At 43.9% G+C, this 25,584-nt stretch overlaps 1 long non-coding RNA gene across 3 annotated transcripts in view; it reads right to left on the minus strand.

Annotated features, from left to right (window-relative positions):
- Positions 1-479: 479 nt before the first annotated feature.
- The window catches only part of LOC108352694 (uncharacterized), a 34,077-nt gene continuing 8,972 nt past the window's right edge, over positions 480-25,584 (minus strand). For 2 of the 3 annotated variants that reach the window (XR_010057422.1, XR_005493106.2), the window contains exons 3-5: positions 25,324-25,419; positions 22,142-22,305; positions 480-573 (exon numbers count right to left, since the gene is read on the minus strand). This is a non-coding gene — a long non-coding RNA (uncharacterized LOC108352694). The remainder of the gene's footprint in view (positions 574-22,141; positions 22,306-25,323; positions 25,420-25,584) is intronic. The other variant, XR_001841050.3, reaches the window with a different exon arrangement.

Raw genomic sequence — 25,584 nt, forward strand, 5'->3', positions numbered from 1 at the left:
AATGAATGAATAGAAAATAAAATTAGAAAGCAGAAAAGTGAGGGAATCTAAAAGAGCCCTGTGCAGGAGCTGGCAGTCAAACAGTTCTAGAGCATCAGCGGAGTTTCAATACGCAAAGACGGACAAGCTCCTGGGTGATAGAGAAGCATGGGCGAACCACAGTGACTCAGAACTGGACTTGTAACAGAACACACATGTCTAACCAGCCATTCCCAATGAACAATGGCACCAGCCACATGCCAGCATCAATGGGTGATGTCTCACAGGTCCCACCACTAAATGGAGAACTATAGGCAGTTAAGGATGACTGAGGGAGGGAGAGTCCTAGGGATGAGTGCCTCAAGCTTTTCCTATGTGTTTTCCAGTACCAACTTGTCAACCCTGAAAATGCACACAGGACTCAGCAGGCCACACTATATATTCACATGCACATATCCTTGTAACAATGATAAAAACAAATGGAGTTCTAACCTTCTTCGTCCCGTGGTCGGCAGCCCATCCTGTTCCTCCTGCCGTCTGTCACATTTACAAGTTGCTATCCAACTTCTTCTCTGACTTCAGGTTCCTGCAACACTGGAAGACAAGATAGACACAGCTTTCGTACAGTGTCTGACATATAACTGTAGCATGTAGTTTTATGCTCTACCCGCCTTTGCTCCAGGAAATGGCCCAGCTACCAACCCTCTCCCAGCATCCCTTGAATCCCTGTGGACAAAAGACACAGACACGAAGTTGCTCAATTCCAACTTGGCTTTTTAGTACAATTGTTGGGCGCTACTATCTCCCGCCAAGAAAATCGTGCCCTTACCAACTTCTTATCTGTGTCTCTCCCACCTGCCCTATTCTTCAGTTGCTAATCCCCTCCCCTGACCACCCATCTGTAGGAGCGGCCTGTGTGACCACCCCGTTTTGAGATCTTACATGGTTGCCTTGTTCTCCTCTCTCCAAAGCATGGTGGACTCCGTTCTCCTTCCTTGTGTCTCCCTCCCTGCCTCCCAGGACCCGGAAGTCCTGCCTGTCCCTTCCTCTCAGAAATTGCCTCATGGCTTTCTTCACTGACAGATCAAGAACCAATTGGGGAACAGGACCTTAACATCAGAACCACCCCTCATATAACCGCAAATATTTGTCCTACACAGGAATAACTGAGTGTATCCCTGTCCCAACCTCCTTTGGCTATAATCTAGAGTGCTCACTATTCGGAAATCATGTACAAGCAGGATCTCTCAGCTCTTGGTCCCCAGGAAAGGGCCTACTCTGTCTCTTCTTGGGTTGAGATAAGAGAGGATCACCCTCGTATTTTTCTGTGAAGCTGAGAAGTTTGGGGTTCATCACCCCTCCTTTTCTTGTCACTGCCTGTGGCTGTAAGTTAAGGTGCTATAGCTAGAGCAAACCAGTGGGAAGAGAGAGCAGTTGTCTTAGGAGAGCTCTAGTCAGTTAATACAAAGCAGCCCTCTTGCTTCCTGGGGCTGCGGGGGTTTTTCTCACCTGAAGTTTCACTCAGCTTGGTATTGTGTCTCTGTGTGTTTGACAAAGTAAACCTACACTGTCCTAGCAGACATGTATACCTGATTGGGAGCCTGTACTCTGTGTGTGTGTGTGTGTGTGTGTGTGTACATGTGTGTGTATGTATGTGTCTGTGTGTGCATGCATGTGTGCTCGTGCATGTGTGTGTAGTTGTATGTGTCTGTGTGTGCATGCATGTGTGCGTAGTTGTATGTGTATGCATGTACATGTATGTTTGCATGTGCATGTATGTTTGCATGTGCATGTGTATATGTGAACTTGACACCAATTGGAGTCATCTGGAAAGAGGGAGCCTCAGTTGAAGAATTGCCTGTCAGCCTGGGCTATAGGTTTGTGTGTGGAACATTTTGGCTGATGGTTGCTATAGGAGGGCCCACCTCACTGTGGGCAGTGCCATCCCTACACACGTGGCCCTGGGTTCTATAACAGAGCAGACATCACAAAGCATAGAGAGCAAGCCAGTAAGCAGTACTCCTCTGTGGCCTCTGCACCAGTTCCCGCCTCCATGTTCCTGCCGTAGGTTCTGCCCCAACTTCCCTCAATGATGAACCTGGACTGGAAGTGCAAGCCAAATAAACCCTTCCCTCTCCAAGGTGCTTTTGCTCACAGTGCTTATCAAAGCAACAGAGAGCAAACTAGGGCAGAGCCCAAAGGCATTTCAAAGCCATTGTTTTGTAAGACACTGGAGGCAACATTTTTACATTTAGCCTTTTGCATGGGTTCTTATTTTCCCACTACGATTTTGTTGTTGTTGTTGTTCTTTTCCTATCCAGTTATATCGCAAGAATGAATATGGAGACCTTGGTGAGGGAGATCCCTAGCCTGGTGTTTATTTTACAGTTTCCATCCTCCCAACACGGTGCTCAAAGCTCACAATGTGCCAGGAATTGTGCTTGCAATGTGTCGCTCTCCTGCCTGAAGGATTCTTACCACGCACCAGCAGGGATAGCTCATGCCTGCATTTCCTCTGCTGACTACTCTGGGGATATAAGTGGATGCCGTGCCAGGCCTCCCTAGTCTGAGGGCCATTCTGGAACAATTGGAGCGAAAGACACCCTCTCACATCATTCCTTGGCACACACTATTGGTGTGTGCAGGTACTTTTATGCCTTGTTAGGAGACAGGATTTCAGAAGGGCCCCACACCGTTTTACATCATCATCATAATCACACACACTGACAGGACAGTAAAGTTTCAACTCCAATTTGGTTAGCAGTCAAGAAAGATAACACGGTGTGAACAACTCCTGGGAACAGGGTTGTAGCTGTTTGTTAGAGCTGCACATTACTCTTCTTGCTAAGAAAGTAATCTGGAGCAAGACAGCCTGTTGAGCTTGCTCAACAAGCAAAACAAAGCTTCATTACAAGATCTGTCTCTGCAAGAAGGGAGCTCTGTGTGTGTGTGTGTGTGTGTGTGTGTGTGTGTGTGTGTGTGTTTGTGTGTGTAATTATGTGTGTATGTGTATTTATGCTTACGTGTTTGTGTGTGTTTGTGTGTGTACATTTGTGTGTGTTTGTGTGTGTGATTGTGTGTGTATGTTTGTTTGTATTTGTGTGTATCTGATATGTTTGTGTGTATGTGATGTGTTTGTGTGTGTGTTTGTGTATATAATTGTGAGTACATGTATTTATGTTTATGTGTATGTGTGGTTGTGTGTGTATGTGTGTTTATGTGTATGTGTTTGTGTGTTTATGTGTATGTGTTTGTGTGTGTGTATGTTTGTGTGTATTTGATATAGGTGTGTGTATGTTTGTGTGATTGTGATGTGTTTGTGTGTGTAATTGTGTGTGTATGTGTATTTATGTGTATGCGTTTGTATGTATGTTTGTGTATGTATGTATGTGTGATTGTGCATATGTTTATTTTGTTTATGTGTGTATTTGTGTGTGTTTATGTGTTTATGTGTGCGTTTGTCTGTATGTGTGTGTTTGTGTGTGTCTCTTTACATGTGTATTTTTTCCTCACTGTGCATGATTCTGGGACAAGTGTTTCAATCATTCTTTTGTAATTATTTACAATTACATGCTGGGCTCCCTTACATATCATGCACCACTACATTTAACTACTAATGTTTGTAGGAAACACAGCAAAAGACCAGTTGAACAGACATTTTGGAAACCCAGAGCTACACTATTAAGATGGGACTCATTGCTAGGCTAAGAATGCAAATCTCTGCCCCAGATTTCCTCTTTAGTCTCCAGGACATCTAGTGGTGAGCTGAGTACTAGCAGCAGCCAGCTCGCTCCTGCGAGCCTTTCCCTCCCCTCGTCCTCCTTATGCCAACCCTGATTCTTTTTTTTTTAACTGCATGCTGGGAAAACAGAAAACTGACCATCTGTCCCAACTGCAAAATGTTTTGTGGAAAACAGGCAAGGCATAAGCTGATATTTGGATGCAAGCACTCAAAAGGCATGGCTATAAACTAAGGGAAAGATCTCAAAAGAAATGTAAACACAAACTGTATGCCATCCCACGACCGACGAGGTTTGTGCTCCAGTGACACCGTTCCCCTCTTCCCTGGGCATTTTGAAGATTCACGGAGAGGTCTCTTTTTAAAATTGTGAGTTCTGTTTGCAAAACTTTCTATTCCTACCTGGGCAGGGTTATTAGTGTAAATTGATAAGTGCATTTTATAGAACAATTACCAGTTATTTAAACTTTGCCCCCAATTATCCGTGGGTATGCACTTCCAATTTGAGATAGGTAGACAAGTGTAGAAATTCTGCAAACTAGGTAACGTGCTTCCACCCGCAGGATCTAAAGGGCAGATATACTCCTCCGTATAAATTTCAAGAGTCTGGACGCCCGAATCAATTTCAAAGATCAATACGGTTACATACTTTTAATAGCTTTTCCAGCTAATGTTTAAAATAATTATGGACACAGACTCATTTGCTGCGGCTATTAGTAGTTTAATTAGGTAGCGACAAGCAAGATGCCATAGGTTAGCATGGAGTTAGCCCAGCAGGACGTGCTTCAGCAGGAAGCATACTTGAGTGTTAAAAATTTAATCTTTATGTGCGAATATGCATGGGCACACCGTGTTAATTATTGTGGGGGATTCTCTCTACTTCTGAACAAGTGGATGATCCTGAAATATATGATGTTCTGCAGCCGTCTGTAGATTACTTTGATGATGCCTATAAACCATTGAAAACTAGTGTGTACATGCATGCATACATAAATACATATACATACATACATACATACATACATACATACATACATACATATAGCAAATCCACTGTACACACTGCAGCATGGGATATGAATGCTTTAAGCAAGCAACATGGAGGTTTTCGTTGCTGCTGTTGTTAATCAATTTCAGTTTAAGGCAAAAGTTTTACAGTTCAGTGTTAAAGTTTCTATCCATCACCAGCGCTGGCATTTCGAGTTCTACGTCTTTACTGCTGGAAAAGAGAGAAGTGTGCTTGGTGTCAGCTCCTAGGGCTAAGCCAGTGGCCTTGCATCACGGCCATAGAGATGCATTTGTGAGCTGTTAAATTAGTAGGCGAGTCCAGTTAACTGCAGGAGAGCAGATGTGACGAGCAGAGATGGGCTGGTCCCAGCTGCACTTAGCAGTGGCTCTCAGAACCTGACAAGACCCCTTCCAGGGTAGGTGCTATTACACTGTGTTACCCTACTCTGTGTTACCTACCCTGACCCCACTGTATATGGTACTCCTCTGTCGCTGTGGTAAGCCACCATGACCAAGGCAACCCACAGAAGGAGGAGTTTATTCAGCTCATGGTTCCAGAGGGACAGGAGTCCATCAGGGTAGGGAGGCATATCAGCAAGAAGCACAGCAGTGGGAGCAGGAAGCAGAGAGAGCTCATTCCCACTGCTGCTTCCTCTAGCAAGGCTGCAACACCTCAGCCTCCCCAAACAGTGCCACCTCCTGGGGACCAAGTGCTCAAACACCCAAGACCACATGCGGGTGGGTGGGGGAGGTGGGAGGATGGGGAGGGTAGGTGTCATTTTCTCATTCAAACTATTATACCACCTTCCAGATTCACATGTTGATACCTTAAGCCCCAAACATGACTGTATTTGGAGGGAGAGGCCTTAAAAGCACTTAATTAAGGTTGGCTGAGGGTGTAAAGATAGGGTCCTGACATTCTTGTAAAGAGAGACAGAAAGCCAGAGATGCCTACAGTTAGAAAGATGTTCGCATGAGGACTCAGGGAGAAGACTGACATCTACCAGACAGGGACAAAGGTCTCTGGAGAAACCGTCTCCGCTGGATCCTTCACCTTCTGATCCCAGCCTCCAGAGGTTTCAGGAGAACGCACCCATTTGGTTTTGAAGTCACTATTAGCTGCCTGTGGAATTTTGTTTCGTCAGCCTCCATGCAGTCTGCCAAGGAGCTGACCACCAAGAGCCTGAAATACAGTGTTGACCCCCAGAGGAAAACCTCAGAGGAAGTGGGACCAAGTCCCATCCCAAACCAAGGTGGTATTTGCAACTCAGAGCTGGCAGGAGAGAGAAGGTCTGTCTTTTCAATGTCGTGACATTGGATTTACCAACCTCACTCCAAGGCAGGCACCATGTTCAGGAGTAGTGGACTAACACAAAACAGACTCCATGGTTTTGTTTTGTTTTGTTCTGTTTTTTGTATTTTTGTTATTTTGTTGTTTTGTTGTTTTTTTGAGATCGAGAAAAAACATGAAGTTGGGTGGGTAGGGAGGAAGAGGATCTGGGAGGAGGAGGGGAAGGGAAATAGTATGATTAAAATATCTTGTATGAAAAATTTAAAACCCAGGATCTCTATTTATTCATTTAAAAAGGAAGAGGGAAAATAACCACGGAGTAGAAACTTTCATAAATGAGCAACATTCCTCCTCACCACTTCTCCTTTCTCTCTGTACTCAGTGGGTACGTTGGAGCATTTTTTAAGTCAATAAACTCGGCGTCTCATAATCCAATTTGTACGTCTTCACCGGCCTTACATTATTTTCTTCCTGAACACACATTCCTTCACCTCAGTCCAGGCGCGTGGAACTCAGCATTCTGGAGTCGACGTAGTTCCGCACCCCGGACCTGCCGCTTCTGTATAACCTGGAGTACAGCCCCTTCAAGTGCTCATAAATTGTTAACTCTCGGCTCATTTTTCCTTTGAGGTGCTTTCCCTTCACCCACAGAGTCGTGCCATGGAGGTTTTTTCCCCTTCGCAGCAGCTCGGGAAGTGGCTGGATTGAATATAGCCATCATCACGTGTCTTATTATCTGGCCTGTGACTGAGTCTCACTGTGTATCAAAAATCCCAAAATGTATGACTTCTTTTTTTATTTTATTTTATTTTATTCGATATGTTTATCCAGCATGACTGAAATAAAAATGTAATTGAGTCCCATCGTGGTCATCCTCATGGAAATGGGCTTAGTAGAAAACTGGTCAGATGTACGTGTCATTATTATTATTATTATTATTATTATTATTCATTTCTTCCCACTTTTCGGACAGTGAGCAGTTGCCATCGATAAGACTAACAAGCCCAGAGAGTCTGTTCAGAGTGTTCCAAATATACTACATAGTACAACATGTACTATGGTTCTGGATGCAGGTTCTGGAAACACTTAGTATTAGTAATACTATGTGAGCTTCTTGATTCCATCATACAAGACAAGAATGGAGCCCCACCCTCACCAATGAGATTGATGGACCATGCACCTTGAAGAAACCTTGGTTTCCCTCACCACAGTCTTCCTCCAGTGGTCGAGTATGCCTTACGCGTATCATGTGACGGTGAACTCTGTCGAGCGAGCATCAGCTGTGACAGACTGCCATCATCCAGCTGATGAAGACATATTTTGGAATCTGGAGGCATTCCTTGGCCCTGTCACAGATAACGAAGCAGGCAGCTCTGAGGATGTGGACTCTGCACAGACACATGAAAGTCTTGGGATACGCCTGGATTCATCAAGTTTGTAGATCTGAGCCAGGCCGTCAGAGGGCCTTTGAATTCCCCTCCAGGTCCAACTTTGCCCACATCACCTGTTGGACAGGTACGGGCAAGATTAAGAGAGTGCATGGAGCACCAGGATGTGGCCCCAGCAGGGACACCTGATACCAGGCTCCCTGTCACCTAGGAAGACCTTGTATTTATCCCCAAAGGCAAAGTTGATAGCCTGGGTTGAGACGTATCTGGTGACATTGGCCAGGTTACCACACTGGGACACGGCTTGACCTGTTGGGTAGGGGTTGCTACAGCCATGAAGATGGTTGCAGCCCCTCCACTGGCCAGGAAGTCCTTGGGAAGGACACAGAAATATGGACCCTGAAGGAGAAAGGTGGGAGAGTATGGGACATAGTGGCGCTGTCACTGGCTCTGACTCCAGGGCCCTGGGCTGGTTGTTTTCCTTTCGAAATGATTCAGGATTCTAGCAAATACATTACTGTATTTAAAACTTCAAGCATGTATTTAAAACTCCCCAAGCATGGGAAGGGGCAGGTAGATAAATACACACATTTCACTTTGTAAAATAATTGTGTCCTGAAAATGTTCTGTAACTACCAACTTAAATGTTCTTGAGTCTACTGTAAGGAGACATTATTCTGCTCAGTGAAACAAAAAAATAAAAATCTTCCCTTGTTCAAACACCCATCAATTAAGTTGAGTTTACTGCATTAGACTTAATAGTTCAGGTTTCTCATAACGAGCTCTCCCAAATTGAAAACTCTCTTTGAAATATTTCTAGAAGAAAAAAAAAACTTATAATGGAGAATAAGTCTCAAGAGCATGATCAATAGGATTTTGAAAACATTGGGATAATTGGGGAAGTTAAATTTCAAACCATCTTTAATTAGAGACAATTAAAGATTTAGCATGCATCCTTGAATCCTAGAGACCCACATACACATTCTACTTCAGGAAGATACTTCATTCTTGATTAGTTGATGCATTTGTTAAAATAATAATCTTTGAGCTTCAGAGATGGCTCAGTAGGCAAAGTGTTTGTCATGCAAATGTGAAGACCTGAGACTGGATCCCCAGAACCCACTTAAAAAGAGCCCAGCAAAGATGTACACGCCTTTTACCCCCCCCCTTAGGAGGCAGAGACAGGAGGATTCCCTGATGCTTGCAGGCTGGCTAGTCTAGCCAAATTTATGAGCTCTGGGTTCTGAGAGGGATCCAGTCTCAAAGGGTAGAGATTGAGGAGGAGGGAAGAAAGCCAGAGTTGACATCTGAGTTACACACACACACACACACACACACACACACACACACATCCACACACGTTCACACACATCCATACCTCCCACAAGAACACATACACTCACACAAAAACCAATAACACTCGTTTCCTACTTTCAATAAGAAATAAAAATAACATATCATCAGTATTTCACCCAGCATATAATATGAAGATATCTGAAATATTTCTATCAGGTACCCAACATTTACTTCATGAACTATTATTCTTTTATTGTAAGTGCTGCTGAAATTACGTTAATTCTTTTCCAAATGAGTAAGTCTTGTTTGATAGCTTATAGAAAACACTGAACTACGTAAAACTTGTAGGGAACACCATGACCTTATTTAAAAAGAGTCACATGGATCAAAGGAGAACACAGAATTGTAATGAACAATGACAGAGGGCACACTCAGAGGTGCATGTTGGTAATGTCACAGAGCACACTCAGAGGTGCATGTTGGTGATGTCACAGGGCACACTCCAGAGGTGTGTGTTGGTGGTGTCACAGGGCACACTTCAGAGGTGTGTGTTGTTGATGTCACAGGGCACACTCCAGAGGTGTGTGTTGGTAATGTCACAGGGCACACTCCAGAGGTGTGTGTTGTTGGTGTCACAGGGCACACTCCAGAGGTGTGTGTTGGTGGTGTCACAGGGCACACTTCAGAGGTGTGTGTTGGTGGTGTCATAGGGCACACTATGAAGGCTAGTGTCATTTATGGACCATGCAGAGTGGCTGGCAGATCCCTCACTCTTCAAAGGACAGGAAACTGCTGCCTCTGACTGAGTCCCGCATCTCAGAACTGAGAATTCTTGGTCACAGTGCATCAGTAACTCTGTGTTGCCCAGAGAGTGTTTTGCTGTTGAGTCTGTGTTTGGTTATAAGGTTTCATTACAGAGGCTTCACACCAGTGCTGGGCTTAACCCCTTGTTAGGATAAGCTTGGGAAGGTTTTCTTTGCAGTTTGGTAAAAAACAAAAACAAAAACAGAACAATCCCTTAAGGTGTCCTCTTCAATGTTGTACACAGGTTTGTTTCCACAACCAGGGAGCTCTGACAGCTCCTTCCTAATACCTTGTCTTGACACAGATGCATTTGGAATCTAATGAATGCAAATGGTGGGTTCACACAGGAGGAAAACAATCCATTCAGTCTGCCTTGTTGAGGGGTAAGTGCACTCTGTCTACTGAATCCACAGTCTATGCTCCGTCCTTAGACTGCAGATGTATTTTTAATTCAGTGACTTCTGAACTCTTTTCCAGAGTGCCTTGGTGGGAATATTACAGCAATGGATGACAACCAAGAACTATAAGAACTAAGGTGGAGGTAGACACAGATGCACAGGGATTCACTACATATTTACATAATGTACAAGGCATGTGTGTCACATATGTATGTGTGTGTGTATGCGTGTGCACATGTGTGCATGTGAGGTCACCTAACCTGGAATGTTGGAACATTATGGATGATATTAATGTATAGAACACTAGTATGATACCAAATCCATGAGTCTCTTCATAAGTATTATTTGTTAACACACTTTGATTCAAATATAATGTGACATCTTGAAAATATATATGGGACCTGGTCCTCATCAATTCTTCAGATACCTTATTTTAAGTGAGGACTGAAGCTGAAAGGAGCACTTGTGTAAACAGAGACTCCAATGCAGTAGTAAAGTTTTCAAGAAACACATAAAATGAGCGCATAGCCCAGCCCAGGAGGAAGGGGAGCACAGGGCTTCTTGAAGGAGAGGATGTGTGGGCTCTGAGAGTGAAATAGAGGCAGGGACAGTAGGATCTTAGGAGAAGGAAGACTCAAGCTGTGTAAGTACCAGCAGAGATCTCATTATTTTTGGCTACCATGAGGTAAGGAGAGTCATTGAGTGGCAAGGAGACGCTTGGCATAGACTTCTCTTGAAAAGAGTGGGGACCACGGAGGGCTGAATGCAGCAGAGTTGCTGGAGTGGATTGTGTTTTCCATCAACCCCTCTAACACTGTTGATAGGTGTAAGGGGATAAGACGCACACAGAAGAAATGTGTCGTCATAAATAGATCCAAGACTTGGTCATGGTTCGGTTAACACTGATGCTGGATAATCCCTTTGAGTGAGAGACTGGGGGATCTGGTCTGTGTACTATGTCTGTTCTTTATCCCCTGCATTTACTCACTGCCGTGAGTTTTACTCAGCTTTCATCACCTGATATGACAGTTAAACATTCCTTCTATGTTCTAAATGCCTCACAGGTGGAAAACACAATCGTCCTGGTAGAGACCCTCAAGTCTGGATGAAGTCATGATGTCACTCTCATAGGTAATTGGCTCCAAGACTAAGGGACAATGGACAGACTCTAGAAGGTTTAGGAAGCAAAACTTATAGTTCCTCATGACTGGTCTGCTGAGAGGAGGGTCCTTCCATGTAGTCAGCACCAGTAGACCTGACAATATCAAATCTTATAAATCTCTTACATTATCTGGGCCAGAAAGTGGAAAATTACCGGTGAGGGGAAGAAGGAAAGAATGAAAGAATGCAACGATTTCATGGATAAGACAATATCAGCTTCTGAAAGCCTGCAGAACCACCCAGTACTAGAGAAGTAGCAAACAAGATACATTTACATAAACCTTCCTGCAAACAAGCCAACCACACCTCCGTCACCGTCCACTGAGTCCTATGTATACTCCCTCCAAACATCACCTGTCCTCCTCGGGTTTTGTTGCCTCAGGCCGTGATTTTGTCTTAACAAATGTGACTTTTTAACCAGCTGACTTCACTCAGTCAATTGCCCCAAGTCCACAGAAGTGGCAAGAAGCCAAGAACCTCACAAGAAGTTCGGTGTGTTTCTCTCTATGGATTCCTGACAAATGGAGCTCAGCTATGCATTGTAAGGCAGACCAATACATGCATGTCATTAGTGAGGAGTCCTTTATCACATGTCCTTTCACATGCTTGTTTTAACAGAACATCCTTTCACCTGTGTCTGCTTCAGCTAAATGTTCCCTCCCAGGTCTGCTTTAGCAGAACACCATCCGACGCGACTGACTCTCCAAAGAAACCAGAAGGTTCCACTTCACTTTCCCATTTGAGCAGTGGGTTAGTCACCTGGGGAAGTAGATCTGGACTGAAGTGGAGAAAATCAGGCTACAGTGCTAGACAGTGGATAAGTGTGAACTCAAGTTAGAGTGCTAGATCATGGACGAGTGTGAACTCAAGATACAGTGCTAGACTGTGGGTGAGTGTGAACTCAAGATACAGTGCTAGACATTGGATAAGTGTGAACTCAGGCTAGAGTGCTAGATCATGGGTGAGTGTGAACTCAAGATACAGTGCTAGACAGTGGATAAGTGTGAACTCAAGTTAGAGTGCTAGATCATGGACGAGTGTGAACTCAAGATCAGTGCTAGACTGTGGGTAAGTGTGAACTCAAGATACAGTGCTAGACATTGGATAAGTGTGAACTCAGGCTAGAGTGTTAGATCATGGGTGAGTGTGAACTCAAGATACAGTGCTAGACAGTGGATAAGTGTGAACTCAAGTTAGAGTGCTAGATCATGGGCGAGTGTGAACTCAAGGTCAGTGCTAGACTGTGGGTGAGTGTGAACTCAAGATAGAGTGCTAGACATTGGATAAGTGTGAACTCAGGTTAGAGTGCTAGATCATGGGTGAGTGTGAACTCAAGATACAGTGCTAGACATTGGATAAGTGTGAACTCAGGTTAGAGTGCTAGATCATGGGTGAGTGTGAACTCAAGATACAGTGCTAGACTGTGGGTGAGTGTGAACTCAAGATACAGTGCTAGACATTGGATAAGTGTGAACTCAGGCTAGAGTGCTAGATCATGGGTGAGTGTGAACTCAAGATACAGTGCTAGACAGTGGATAAGTGTGAACTCAAGATACAGTGCTAGACAGTGGATAAGTGTGAACTCAAGTTAGAGTGCTAGATCATGGGCGAGTGTGAACTCAAGGTCAGTGCTAGACTGTGGGTGAGTGTGAACTCAGGTTAGAGTGCTAGACCATGAGTGAGTGTGAACTCAAGATATAGTGCTAGACATTAGGTGAGTGTGAACTCAGGCTAGAGTGCTAGATCATGGGTGAGTGTGAACTCAAGATATAGTGCTAGACATTAGGTGAGTGTGAACTCAAGCTACAGTGCTAGATCATGAGTGAGTGTGAACTCAAGCCATAGTGCTAGACCATGGGTGAGTGTGAACTCAAGCTACAGTGCTAGACCATGGGTGAGTGTGAACTCAAGCTACAGTGCTAGACCATGGGGTTTTGTTTTATGAGATTAGCTGGAAAGAAGAAAGGGTCATAAGTGGCATGTATGAAGATCTTGATGGAGATACTTTTCTCAGGATGTAAGAGTTTTAAACTTGTTTGGGAATTAAAAATTAAGGCTCACAGTAGGATAAAATGAGGAACGCCAAAAATTGTGAGATTAATAGAAAGAGACAGTGACATAAAAGCCACAAGTGACACTTCCACAGATGACACTCTTTTTTTTTTTCTTGAATAAGAGGAAAGGCACATCTTTGAAGCCCAAAGGGGAAAAAACAAGTAGGAGACTATGGTGGTTTGAATATGCTTGACCCAGGAAGTGGCACTACTTGGAGATGTGGCCTTGTGGGAGGAAGTGTGCCACCCATGGGGGCTTTGAGAGTTTCCTCCTAGCTGCCTGAGGAAGCCAGTCTTCTCTTGTTTCTCTTCAGAACAAGATGTTGAACTCTCAGCTCCTCCTGCACCATGCCTGTCTGGGTGCAGTCATGCTCCCATCTTGATGATAATGGACTGAACCTCTGAACTTGTAAGTTAGCCCCAATTAAATGTCCTTTATAAAAGTTGCCTTGGTCATGGTGTCTGTTCACAGCAATAAAACTCTAACAAAGCCAGAGACATCCATCAGTATTGTATATAAACTTCTATCTAAGTATTCTGGAAGCTGACTAGACACCCAAGTTTTGTGATGAAAAGAGGGTCTGACCCTGTGAGATTGTGAGAATGCTGGAAGCTGTGTAGACAAGAATTGTAATTATTCTAGGGATGAGAAGCCTTGAAAATTAATATAAGTTTACTGTTATGTTTACTCTTGCTATAGCAAAATGCCCAAGGCTGTTTTGAATACTAGTAAAGAAAAGAGGTCTGCTTTGTTCACGATTCCTGCGACTACAGGGTCCAAACAGCATTCCCTGTCCCTTGGTTTGGCTGTGGCACAACTTGTCATGAAAACTGAAAGCATACCAGCCAAATGCAGACAGGGCCAGGTACATGGAGATGGTCTTGCTTTATGGCAACTTCTTTATATGAGAACTAATGGCACAAGAGACCAGCATTCATTTCTTCTGAGGATAATGCTCCCGTGACAGCCACCTTGCATTTGTCCAGCCCTCATCAGCACTCCAACATTTTCCCATGTTGCCATTCTAAGGCTCACGCCTCCAGCACGTGAACTTTGGGTGATGAATCACTTGGAAACCCTAGCAAATGTGGGCGTGTGTTGGGCTTTCCAGTCTGGAGATGATCGAAAGTACCAGAGCATGAAGGCAGCCCGAGGTGTTCGTGTCCATGCAGCCCGAGGTGTTCATGTCCATGCAGTGGTCCCTTAGAGGTCACTCGTGAGACACCAGATGCAGGGCAAACACGGTTCATGCTGACTATGTATCTTTTGGAAGCTGGAACCTGGACAAGTCATTCAAGATATTAACACGGGACAAGTATTTAACATGGTGATGACTGGCACCTAGAAAATACTCAGCGAGTGTTTGTTTCTTCCCCTTCTGCCCTTCTGGAAATACAAGGTAAAGAGGCCAACCTGATACAAGTAAGGCATGAGTCACTACCTCTGTAGAATGAGCACATCAACAGGCATATATCTCAAGATGCAATGGTGCATCTTGTAATGGTATCATGGGAAGATAAAATAAACAGCAAAAATAATCTTCTTCATGATTATAGGTCTCTCTTGAGTTTCTGTAGGCCCAGCTACAAGAAAAACTAAGGTTTTGCCTCTTCACAACCCAAGATGTTACCATGAGGAAGGTCAGGAAGATGGGTCTGCCCATCTTTACGGAGTTTTCAAAGCCAAATGAGAAAGAGTGTGACCTATAGAGTGTCTCAGGACGGTGAACCTCAGATTTCCCTACTTTTTATAATCTGATGATGATCAATCTGTCTAATTTTCAAAACATGCCTACATATAGAATTGCTTTTGAAAAGTATCTTTAACTGCCCAAGTCTGGAGAAACAACTTGTCCTCATCTGCTTAATACCAGATTGACCCATGTCAGCCCATTCCAGCTACCAACAGACACACACTCATGTTCGTCTAAGTACAAAGACTTCCAATCGTTTTTCTTTTGAGTCCTTGAAAACGTGTATTTCAAGTCAATCACATGGGTCTGAGAAAAGTTACTTTCTTTGCTTGGGTCTCCACAGAAGCAAGGAAGTCATTTTCATTTCCACGGACAATAAATCAATCAACATTTATAGAACACCTATTTTGTTGTGGGCCTTAGGCTAGGCATTGTGCTAGATGCAATGATGAATAAGATATGATCTCTGCCCTCCAGGCAAGCCGGGCTCTTGCACAAAAAGGGACCAAACAGATGATGCAGGGCCGCGTGTGATAAATGACAAATGAGCGACTTGGGAAATCTTTTGGAGGAGGGAAGAGACCATTTTGCCCTGGGGGGTTATCTAGGGCCTCAGGGACTTGTAGAATGCCCTGGCCCTTTGAGAATCACTGGTTTGAGATAACGAAGCAGAGAAGTGGAGAGAGACAGGAATAGAGAGAAGTAGGGTGGGTCTGGGTTGGAGTCAACAGGGAGAACACAGTAGCTCTGCAGCCAAGTGGGGCATAAAGTCAGGCTCTGGTCTATCACAGACAGACAGACAGACAGACAGACAGGCCTCAGAGAGAGCCGTTGGAGGCCCAGGGAAGGGTATCTTCGAGGAAGCCACCCTTCAGCATGGTGTCAGCGTCACGGGATGGAAAGAGTCACACTCAATAAATCGTTCTTTATCTGCTTCAGGGTCCTCATCTTGCAAACGAGACTAGAACTAGATCACTCCTGAAGTCTCCTTCCACTTTTGATTTTGTTTATAACGTAGTTTATAAAACAGGGCTCCCTGCAAAGGAACCCTGCTTTAATCTTGGCAGAACCCTTGAAAGAGGAAGCTTACTTTAAACACCCGGTAGTTTAACCGTTAATTTCAGAATTTGGGTCGGAATTCTAGTCTGCCTAGTTTGCATCTTTATTTTATTTCATTGTAGTTCATGTATATACGTATCTCTTCTGGACGAGTCTCATCGAGAACATGATTTACATAGCTGAGGGTGACAGTGAACTCCTCAGAGGGTGGGTTCCACCACACCGACCTTGGGAAATTTAACAAGTTCAAACTTTAGCGTTCTTTCTATGTAAAAATCAGGTGGAAACAGCAGCTAATGTTTGTGATTTACTATGAGATCATGTGTGATGTTACAGGCACGTGTGAGCATGCGTAGCCTGGTGTCCGGGCCATGGGAAGTGCTCAGTAAACGGTATCTCATCCATTATTGTTAACAAAGTACTCCTGTGAACATTGCTTCACACCTCCAACTGATTCTTGGGAATTAAGACTCAGGTCATGACAGACCCACAAGAGTGGGTGTGCATTCCAAGTGGACAAGGTGATAGGAATCTGGGACACATGGACATTTAGGGGAGAAAATAAGTCAGGTTAAAGGCAGGATGGAGTGAAGAGTCTGGAGATAAATGATTGGAAGCAGATGCCCAGTGGAAAACAGAGGCCTCGAAAGCCCTAGAGTCACAGTAAACACCACCTGGGTGGGAAGCTGGAAAGTGACAAAATGATACAGTCTGGACACCGGATTATTACAAAGGTGTTAACCAATAAGGAAGAATGAGGAGAAAAAGGGCTCGAGGGAGTGAAATTTGATTGAAGATTTTTTGAAAACTAGACATCTATATCACCGAGAAGGTCTGTCATTTGATGTGCTAGGCAAGCCTATTGCAAGGGGAGGGCAGGGCAGGGGGTGGGGTGGCCAGTGTCCCCCCTCAGTGCCTGAAGTAGGATCAATTCAAGTGAGGGAAAACATTTCTAATGACCTGACTCCCTAGGGATGGGATAGAAGCCATTTACATCCCAACAGGACAAACAAAACCTCTTCCCTGCACCCCCCAGAGCTCACTGTGACGTATCCCCCACACACAAACACACGCCAGTTGGAGGGGAACAGATGAAGCTGTTTCCTGTTTGCAGTACAGACACTGACAATTGAGGCAGCCTCTTTTCGAGAACGTCACTGTCAGAAGCAGCAGCGAGTTGAATGGAATCAGGAACATTTGTGTAGCGCTAAGAATAGCATTTGGTATGAGCAGAGTGTGATGTCAATGTTTGCCAAATAAATGAATTTAGAGCACCCAACAATATCAGCAACCAAATCAGAAATCATTTATTTTTGCATCAGGGGAGAGAAATGCCACTTGCTAGGAGGAAATAGGGGTCGGGGTGGGGTGGGGTGGGGTGGGGTGGACTGTGGCCTTCCCAGTCTTGAGAGTGGAGGTCAGTTTGTAGAACTCTACCATTGGGTAGCAGGGCACACTGAAAGGTTTTGGGAAGAAAGCTATAAGGCATGGCTGCTGGAGTCCCTGGGCTGCCAGACACCTTTCCTTTACGGTAAATCTTCAGCCTGTGTCTGCTGAGAGTGTACGGGTGACCATGAACCTTGGGTCTCATAGTTAGCACACTGCAGTGTGTTGTCTGTGCTGACTGTTCTAGGAGAGGTCTTAGAAGGACCCTTCTCTTCCACAGGGGAAGTGCCCGGGTCATCCTTCTGTTCATTGCCTGAGGGGTTTCCACCTCAGAAGGAAGTTGGGTTTTTAAAAACTGGTCCCTCATGCCTCCCAAGATTATACTCGCTCACATTCCTCCGCAGACAATACCGAGACCCCTTCTGTTTTGTTTGTTTTTTTTTTTTTAAATCTTCATCTTACTGACTACTTAAACATTCCAATGTCCTAGGGGTGGTTAGGTAGACTTGAACCTACGCTACTGGGCCTTTATCCCCAGATATTCTAAAGTTTCAGAGTCTGAACTGGCTGTATTTCAAGTTCAGGGTCCTTATGCAGGCATTGAGGTGGAGACCTGGTTCAAAGAAAGAGGTCTAAACAATGACACCCATTTGTGCTGTCTCCTGTACTCCTCTCCTCGTACTGAGAAGGGGCTGGGAGCTCACAGTTACTCTTCATGCATGCACAAGCAGGTTACTCCACGTTCCTGACGACGCACTGTGCTTAGCGATAAAACAACAACCCAAGCCAGGACTTGGTCACAAGCACTCGTTCCTACTGTTGAATCTGATGCTCATAAATATAATTGGACGTCTGAGTTTTCCACTAGACTAAATGAGTTCTTTGATTTTTTTTCTTTTTCCTTCCTGTTACTATGAGTGAGTTCTCTTTATGCGTTACGTAGTTGAATCTTTTCTTCCAATCCGTGGATAGACATTTTACTCCGTTGAGCACTTCCTTTTCTGTGCAGAAGTTTCTTTCAATGTGATATAGCCACATGTGCTGACTAGTTTTATATCAAGTTGACTTGGCAAGCTAACATCATCTGGGAGGAGGGGACCTCAGTTGAGAAATTGCCTCCATAAGATCCCGTGTAGGCAAACCCAGAGGGTGGGGCCATCCCTGGGCTGGTGATCCAGGGTTCCATAAGCAAGCAGGCGGAGCAAACCATGGGGAGCCAGCCAGGAAGTAGCACTCTCCACAGACTCTGCATCAGCTCCCGCCTCCAGGTTCCTGTCCGGCTTCAGTTCTTGCTCTCACTGATTTTGATGATGAGCTTTTCCAGGGAACTGCGAATGTTGGTTTCGGTCATGGTGTTTCACCACAGCAGCAGTAGTCCTGACTAGGATCCCACACTTGTTTAATTTTGCTTCTGTCACATGCACATTTGGTAAACTATCCAAAATCCCTCCCCAGGGACAATTCTGTTTCTCTTCTCCATGTTTCTCTACAAGGTCTACGGCTTATGGTCTTATGTTTAAGTCTTCAGGCAGTTCCTGATTTGGTTTTTTATATTTCACATAATAGAAATGTCCTAAGTAGACATTCTCTAAGGAACATGGCCATATGAAAAGGCACTTACCAATCATCAAGGAAATCCAAGTTAGAGTTAAATGAAAGGCCACGTCACAGTTGTTCAAATTCTGTTATTAAGAGGACAAGAGGTGACAAGTATTGATCAGAGTGTGGGAAGGGGGGGGCTTGCGTGCACCATTGATATACTTAAGTATAATTGGTGCAGCTACCCTGGGAAATGACAGGGAGGCTCCTAAAGAGGTCAATAAAGAGTCACCCAATGACCATGCAACCCCTTCCGAGATACACACTCAAGGGAAGAAAATCACCACCTTCTGTGGCATTGATGCTCACAGTCAAGGCAACTTTCATTTAAGCAAGGATACAGATATGACTGTCTGCTGATGGGTAAAACATTTTGATATGCCGTAGACTATCAGCTTTATAAAGGGGGCCATGCCATTTGCAGCAACATGGAGGAATCTAAGTGCAGTGAGTCAGCCACAGAAAAACATTGCTTGGTGTCATTTACATACATGTAGGATCTAAGAAAGAAAAGAACTATCTGGACAATGAACACACAGAGAATAAAGTGGTCATCGCCACCATCGGGAAGTGTATACACAAAGAGTGTGATTGAGGTCAAGGCTCAAGGTTCAAGGTTCAAGGTTCTAGCTATGTAAGTCTAATTATAGTGTGAGAACTATAGGCAATAACATTAGAGGACAGTGAAGGGGGAGATGTTAGGTGTTTTTACCACAAAACCCAGTAACTGTATGCAAGTTGATAGATATGGTGGAGTACTTGCTTTGGTAATCACTGTACTAGGCATGTGTGTGTGTCAAAACATGACACTGTGCACCATAAGTCTTATTAAATGAAGCCAAAACAATATTTCTACTAAGTTAACCAGCTTTGATGATATGATGATGATGATGATGATGATGATGATGATGTGTGCATGTGGGAGCATGTGTGCGTGTGTGTGTATGTGTGTGTGTGTGTGTGTGTGTGTGTGTGTGCACACATGGTGGCCTGGTTGATTTGGGGTGTCTTCCTGGGTCATCCTCTACATTCCCTTTTCAGATAGAGTCTGTGGCTAAACTTGGTGCTCTCTAATTCTCCAAATGAGCTGGCCAGAAAGCTACAGGGATGAGTCTATCTCTGATTCCCTGTGCTAGGAGCGCAAACACACAGGAGACCATGCAAAGCCCTTATACAAATAACAAGGATCTAAACTCAGGTCTTGAGCTCACACAATTGGCCCTTCACCAACTGAATCCCAGGCGGACTCTGCTCTTTTGATTGTCTCCTTATGACCAGTTTCTCTTGATGAGAATGTGGTTTCTTCTGCAGACTTTAGTGCTTTGCCCAGCTCTGTTTTTAACCTTCTGTAAGCAGGAAATCTAATATTTATTCAGTTTATTGAGAAAATAGTAAAACATTACAAAAGTTTTTGTGAATCATCATTTTCCTCTCCTGGCCTTTGCTCATACGCACAAGTCTTGAACACAATTGCGAGTGCTGTATGGTTTAATTCTGTGGTTCACTTTCATTTTTAGCATGAATAGACACTGTGTGCACACAATCCGTATACACAACATCCCGCACACATGCACATTCTGTGCACATGCATACTCTGCGTGCACGCACAACACACCCTGTACCACATTTATCTAGCATGCACACACTGCTGGATTCCTGGTGGTCTCTAAATTCTTTGCCATTTAAATGACACTGGATATATTATTGCATTGTTTAATCATTTTAATAGTGGAAGCCTGTAAGTTTTTTCCCTTCTGACCACGTCTTTAGATAAATCCTGTACTGCATTCCTTGGTACAAAAGATCCAGGTCTTCTTGCACATTTCCAAGTTTCTTCCTCAAATAATCTTCTTTCCTACAATTGCAAAGGTCAGCACACACCTTCTACCCCTCTCGTTGGTGTTTGGAATTAATCTTTTACTTTGGGCTACCAGTTGGAGAAAGCAACCAAAGAAACAGAGGTTTTCAATTTGTGCCCTGAGCTCCTCTGCCATCCCCCGTTCCCCACCCCAGGCTGAGCACTTCCTCTTGGTTTTGGCCCCTCCTCTCTGTATTTGTGTCAGTTCTAAATGCTGAAGATACATTGTATGTGGAACCTCTGGTACAGCTTCCCTGGAAGTCCCAGCAGTCCTGGGGTGTGGTTTTTTTCTTGAAATGCTTGGTTTGGATCCCATCAGAAGTTTCTCCGGGCTGCAGATGTTCAAGTGGCACCATGTCTATATACATGGCATGTCATATCTGTATACATGGGATGTCATGTCTGTATACATGGGACATCATGTCTGTATACATGGGATGTCATGTCTGTATACATGGGACATCATGACTGTATACACGGGACGTCATGTGTGTAACATGTGATGTCATGTGTGTAACATGGGATGTCATGTGTGTAACATGGGATGCCATGACTTGTGCCTGTGTCTGTGCCTGTCATCTAGTATAACAGGGATGGTTGCTGTCATGGGCTATGTTTCCTTAAGTATATTCTGCATCTAATTGTGGCCTTGGTGTAGTGGTTGGTGACCAGCTAACAACAGCTTGGTTTTGTTTGTTTGTTTTTAAACCTAAATTTGTTTTTTTTAATGAAATATTCTGGAAACTTCCTTTTTTTCCTCCTTATGTTCAAATAGGGAGATGTTTTGATAATGTTGGCTTCTCCCCAAAATACTAGAAATATGACGTCTTTCTCGATACACTTTAAAGAGAATAGTCATTATGTAGGAGTACATGACTTGGTGATTCTGGGGCTGTGTGACACTAATTAGCAATGCCTCTCCTGCATGTCTCAGAGCTTTCTCAGCCTTTAATGACTCTGTAAATGTTCTTTTTTTCCTCAGAAAGCATTTCCCCCTGAACTGCCAAGCACTTCTCTACTCAGAATCTCTCAATTACTGTTCAAATGTAATCATAGAAACCATGTTAACTCATTTAGGTGAAAAGATTTTGACTTGCACACCTAGACAGTCACTATCACAATCAAGACATATGCTTGCAGGGCCTGTGAGATGGCTCCAGTAGGTAAAGATCCTGGGAACCTGAGTTTGATCCCTGGCATCCTCATGGTAGAAGGAGAGACTGGATTCCTGCAAGTTGTCCTCTGACCTCCACACATAAACAGATAGACAGATGTAAAATGCACATTTTAATTTCCTTACTACATCTCCCTGTGCTCTCAGAACTCCACATGACCAGCCCTAGACAACTGATAAGACTCTGTGTCATTATGAATTGGACTTGTCTTTTCTAAAGGTCCATATGGATATAAACATGGTGTGAACTCACCGATCTTCAGTCAGGGTCTTTTGTTTTGCTCTGATTTGTTCGATTTGCTTGGCTTGTTGAAGCAGCATTTCACAGCACAGCTCCAGCTGGCTTTGAACTCACTACGTAGATCAGACTGGCTGGGAACTCACAAAGATCTACCTGCTTCTTTTCCACATTTCTGCCTGTGATGAAAAACTGGATGTCCATGTGAAAACTATGGACTATCCCATGTTATATACCCACTGAATACACATCCACTGGATACACACCCACTGGATTCACATCCATTGAATACACACCCACTGGATTCACACCCACTGAATACACAACCACTGGATTCACACCCACTGAATACACACCCACTGGATTCACACCCACTGAATACACACCCACTAGATATACACCCACTGAATACACACCCACTGGATTCACACCCACTGAATACACACCCACTGGATACACACCCACTGAATACACACCCACTGGATATACACCTACTGAATACATGCCCACTGAATACAATACACAGGGTATTGACATGAAGTAGGTCTTGGGCATAATCATAAAAATTGAAACCCTCCGAAGTTTCTGGAAAAATCACGGGCGAGATCATCATGACTTTGTAGCAGGAGAAGAGTATCATGCTATAAACAATCAATCTCATTTTGTGTTGGGACCATCAGTTATCACAGTCTGAGATCTACTTATGCTGGGTATGGTGGCCTCCTGTTGTAGGGACAGCCACAGTGTATCTGCCCTTTCCATTCCTCTCTCATCAGGCCTTCAGGAGGAGGCGGCCTTCTAATGGAACTGAAACTCTAAAGTCATTCTAGAGTCCCTTTAAAGAGAATAGATATTATGTAAAGATATGTATTTTCTATGATTCTGGGACTGGGGATATGTCGCATGACATTATTTAGAAATGATGGAGCTGTAAACATGTATCTATTGAGATATTGATGTACTAATGTATCAGTGCATCTCTCAACCCTCATCAGAGAAGCTTCCTCTTGCAGTAGGTGGGGATTGACATAGACAACTCGTCCCATAACCAGACAGTGTGCAAGGCCGAGAGGTCTTGGAGCACCTAATCCTAATTAGGTGTCTTTATCCAGCGCCTCTCAAAGCTCAAGAGAAGATGACGAGGTTTGATCTCAGTGTCTATTGTAATGCTAAGTGTAGGTCCCCAAGACCTGGAGTCCTGCAAACCCAAGTGACACTATGTGACTCTGCCGCCAAGTTATTTCTGATTGGTGAATAAAGATGCCAACAGCCAATCTCTGGGCAGAAGAGCCATAGGTGGGGTTTAGAATTCCCTTAGCCATAGGGGAGGAGGAAGAAGAAGCTGCCATGAGTCAGGAGTCAAGAAAACATGGCCCTGAGGGCTGACCAATTGGAGTTGAGAGCAATCCAGATGAAACCAGTAATGACTCGAGATTATTGATAGGGAAGTAAAATTCTAATAGCATAGAGTTTACTAATGCCCAGCTCTTGTGATGATTAAAGCTTGTTAATACAAAGGTTGTGTCTTTTATCTGGGAACTAAATGGTCAAGGTGTGGTAGAAACCCCAGGTTGGGATTAAAAATGTCTGTAACAAGAGGGAGGGCAGAGGGAATGGATGACTCCATGGAAACAGTGTCTTCTAGACACAACAGGACCCATGCACCCATGAACTCAGAGGCCAGAAGCACATATAGGACCCAACAGGTTCGAGCCAGATAGGATCTCAGCACAGAGATGGACCCACCCCTAACCAAGAAGTTATTTGCAGTTGATCCCTCTTGGTCAAGGGAAAATGAGTTCTCTCCCAGAGTCACTGGGTTTACAGTCACACTGCAGGGGCAGGCAGCACACCCAGGAGTGGCTGCCGACACAAGCTGTGTTCTTTTCTGTGGTCTCTTTGTTTCGTTTTTCCTTTGTCATGATTTCAGAGAGAGAGAGACAGAGATAGAGACAGACACAGAGCAAAAAAGACAAAGACAGAGAGAAAGAGAGAGACAGAGACACAGAGACAGAGAGACACACAAAGACAGAGACAGTGAGAGAAAAACAGAGACACAGAGACAGAGACAGAGAGTCACACATACAACTCCCTATACACACAGAAAGAGACAGAGAGACACACACACAACCCCCTATACACACAGAGACACAGAGAGAGACAGAGACAGAGAGTCACACACACAACTCCCTATACACACACAGAGAGAAATGGAAAGACAGAGACAGAAAGACACAGAGACACAGAAACAGAGAGACAGAGACACAGAAACAAAGACACACACAACCGAGAGAGAGAGAGAGAGAGAGAGAGAGAGAGAGAGAGCACTGAGGGCACTGTCTATAGGACCTCAGATAGGGCTGGGGTTGTATGAACCCCTCTGACTCCATGCTAGAATTCTGACTGCCTTGATCTTGTTTTGCTGTGGTCCTCCCTGACCTATAGCTCTTACAATCTATTTATATCTCTTTTGTGATACTCCCAGAGCACTGGGGAGGGGTGCAATGTAGACATCCCATTAGTAAATTTTACAGTTTTAATGTTTACCCTGAACTCTACAGCACGGTTCATGTCAGTCCTTGTGTATTCTGTGAAGTACAGACGGACGCATGTGTTTTGCAGATAGAAACTCAGGTTTTCATTACAGTCTGTTGAAAAAGCATCAAATTATCTCAGGGTCCTTGTTCAAAATGACCAGGAACAGCAGGCTTTAATCTATAAAGGTTGTTCCCCCTCCCTGGTGTGTCTGCCCTCAGGACACTGAATCAGTGCTCTGCTCCCACAGGTGGGCTGCAGTGAGCTCTGAACCCAGGCCCTTTGTTTCATTTTGTTTCCGTTTTCACAAAACTTTTGCCGATGTAGTTTCTTTTCAATTTCTTTAAAACTTGCAACATAAATGTGCGTGCTTAAGTTTGGGGAAAATTGATCTGAAAAATATTGACTCTTTCAATTCACATATACAATGTAATTATTTAACAATTCCAACAGCTGCCAGTAGTTGACTGGGGGTTTTGTTCTATTTTTCTTGCGCATTTTTAACTCTTGACGCCATTAAAATAATATTTTAAGAGCTTCCTATCCTAACTGGTGCTCAAATACAGAATTAAGAATTTTATTAAATGTTAGAAATAATTTTTATTTTTGCAGGTTGAGTTCTCATGACTCTGCTGATTCTGCCTTGGCAGCCAACTGTTTACCTTATTACTTTTGGATTATCTGGGATTTTCTGTGCAGCTTTTAAAGTTGTCTGTGGATAGAAGTCGCACCTCTTTCCAGTACGTGTTCCTCTTGGCCTATGGATCCACCGAGATCAGGATAATTAGGATCAGGATAATTAAAAACTTTCATTGTAAGTTTCTTATAGATAGTGACTAGATGTTCATCAATTTTCTTGATTATTTTCAAAGAAAAAGCTTTTGGTTTTATCGATTTTCTATAATTTATTTTCTGCCTCACCG

This window comes from Rattus norvegicus, chromosome 14, assembly GCF_036323735.1.
Source record: "Rattus norvegicus strain BN/NHsdMcwi chromosome 14, GRCr8, whole genome shotgun sequence".
NCBI lineage: Eukaryota > Metazoa > Chordata > Mammalia > Rodentia > Muridae > Rattus > Rattus norvegicus.